Below are 2,975 nucleotides of genomic sequence, written 5' to 3'. Positions count from 1 at the left end.
ATATAGGTGGAAGATGGAGGGGAGAGGCCAGGAGGCGCCCCAAGTAGGACCGAATCCTACTTGGGCTCCTCCCAAGCCGCGTGCCCCCCTACCATATATATCGGAGGGGGGAGGAAAGAGGGGGAGGGGGAAGGAAGGGGGAATCCTATTCCCTTTCTTTCCTTTCCTCCTTCCCCTTTCCTTCTCCACCCTGGCCAGCCCATATGGGGGGGTGCACCAGCCCCTTATGGCTGGTGTGTTTCCCCTACTGGCCCATAAGGCCCATATCTTTTGTCGGGGGTGCTCGGAACCCCTTTCGGTGACCCGATATGTACCCGGTACCCTTCGAAACACTTCCGGTATCTGAATACCATCGTCCTATATATCAATCTTTACCTCTCGACCATTTCGAGACTCCTCGTCATGTATGTGATCTCATCTGGGACTCCAAACAACATTAGATCATCAAATCACAAATAACTCATATAATACTATATCGTCATCGAACGTTAAGCGTGCCGACCCTATGGGTTCGAGAACTATGTAGACATGACCGAGACACCTCTCCGGTCAATAACCAATAGCGGAACTTGGATGCTCATATTGGCTCCTACATATTCTACGAAGATCTTTATCGGTCGAACCGTTATGACAACATACGTAATTCCCTTTGTCCATCGGTATGTTACTTGCCCGAGATTCAATCGTCGGTATCTTCATACCTAGTTCAATCTCGTTACCGGCAAGTCTCTTTACTCGTTCCGTAATACATCATCTCGTGACTAACTCCTTAGCTGCTTGCTTGCAAGCTTATGATGTGTATTACCGAGAGGGCCTAGAGATACCTCTCTGATACTCAGACCAACAAATCCTAATCTTGATCTATGCCAACTCAACAAACACCTTCGGAGATACCTGTAGAGCATCTTTATAATCACCCAGTTACATTGTGACGTTTGATAGCACACAAGGCATTCCTCCTGTATCCAGGAGTTGCATAATCTCATGTCGAACGAATATGTATTTGACATGAAGAAAGCAATAGCAATAAAACTAAACGATCATAATGCTAAGCTAACGAATGGGTCTTGTCCATCACATCATTCTCCTAATGATGTGACCCTGCTCATCAAATAAGAACACATGTCTATGGTTAGGAAACTTAACCATCTTTGATTAACGAGCTAGTCTAGTAGAGGCTCACTAGGGAAACAGTGTTTTTGTCTATGTATCCACACATGTATCAAGTTTTCGGATAATACAATTCTAGCGTGAATAATAAACATTTATCATGAAATAAGGAAATATAAAATAACAACTTTACTATTGCCTCTAGGGAATATTTCCTTTAGCTCGGCAGTAGGATTACGTAGCCTACCGCCAGGGTCTGTGCGGAAGGGAACTAAACCACGTTAGTAGACTAAACGGCCGCCGTCACCCTCTGTCCCACCCTACAGCCATCGGTCCTGGCGGTAGCCTATTTTATCGTACCGCCACGGGCCCCGACGGTAGGGTCTGGACAGTTATATGCCCGCGAGCCGGCCACCCCACCCCCATCTTCCCCCACCCAGCTGCCGAAGAACAGAGAGTTCTTCTCTCTCACCCCTCTCTCATCTCCTCCACCCCCTCCTCGGATCTTCTTTGTTTCTTCACCGTTTTTGCGGATCGAGATGGCCCCGAAACAACCAAAGTAAGCTCCTCCGATCCCTCCAACTATTTTTAGTCAAATAGCTTCCGATTCGTCGCATTATTTGATTGAAATCACCCCTATTTTTGAACTAAATTTAACTGATTTGTACCCTAGGATTGTTTTTGGTTGATTCTAGATGTTCTATTGTGTTGATATGAACTCTAATCTAGTTGGAATGGTAGTGCGAAGATTAACCCTAGTTCGTTTTGTTTGAAGGATTTTTTTTGATATGATGCATGTTGGAGGAATTTGTTTTGATATGATGCATGATGTATAGTGGATGATGTTTGAGGAAATATGCTTAAGATGAACCCTAGTTCATGTTTTTTGTTTTTGAAAAAATATGATATGATGCATGTTGGATGGTTAATTAACTCGTATGTGTGTTTTGCTATGATGCATGTTAATATGATGTGATGCATGATGTATAATGGATGTTGTTGGAGAAATTTATATAAATGAATTAATCATGTGAACCTTGGTGATTGCATCTTGATATATATTTACTTATTTTTGAACCACATGATGAACCCTAGTTCATGTTCATGTTGAAAAAAATATCTTCATATGCTTACTAAATGATTGAATTCTAGGTTTTTTGGATGTGATGAGCCTTTGTGATGCATCTCACCCATATGAACCTTTGTGATGCATCTCACACATATGAACCTTTGTGATCAACCATATGCATAAAAATTGTAAAAAATGAATGAATAATGTTAAAACAATCTTATGCAAAATGAATGAATGAATGAATGAATGAATCATGCTTATGAGAATCATGTTTACGAATGAATAAAAATTGTACAAATGTGTGTTCCATTATGCTTATGCTTATGTTTATGCAATTTTTTAGGAGGCCACCTCTTGCAGACGACATCGGCACTAAGTATACCATGCTTGACCCTGCGTTCGACAAGGGTCATCGTGCCCGTTTCATTGAGAATGGAGTGGTAATTACCATTCTTAAACCAAATCTTTTGAATTGATGAAAACAAGTTGCTAATTATTTGGTTCTTCATTTTGACAGATGCTCCCGCCACTTCGGATGAGGGGTCACAAGACGACCGTTAAGATGGAGTATGATGAGCGGTACGCACCATTCTATAGGAGAGCCCGACTATTGGGTTTCGTCCTGCTGTTCAAGCATAAGCCGTCGATGCTCGTCCACTCAGCTCTCACAGCTTTGACCGACCGGTGGCAGCCAGAGATGCACAACTTCCATCTTCCATGTGGGGAGATGACGGTGACCCTCCAGGATTGGGGGATGATTACTGCCCTACCGCTCGAGGGCCGTGCTCTCACA

This window comes from Triticum dicoccoides, chromosome 6B (assembly GCF_002162155.2).
Source record: "Triticum dicoccoides isolate Atlit2015 ecotype Zavitan chromosome 6B, WEW_v2.0, whole genome shotgun sequence".
Lineage (NCBI taxonomy): Eukaryota > Viridiplantae > Streptophyta > Magnoliopsida > Poales > Poaceae > Triticum > Triticum dicoccoides.
Note: the sequence above shows the minus strand (reverse complement) of the source record.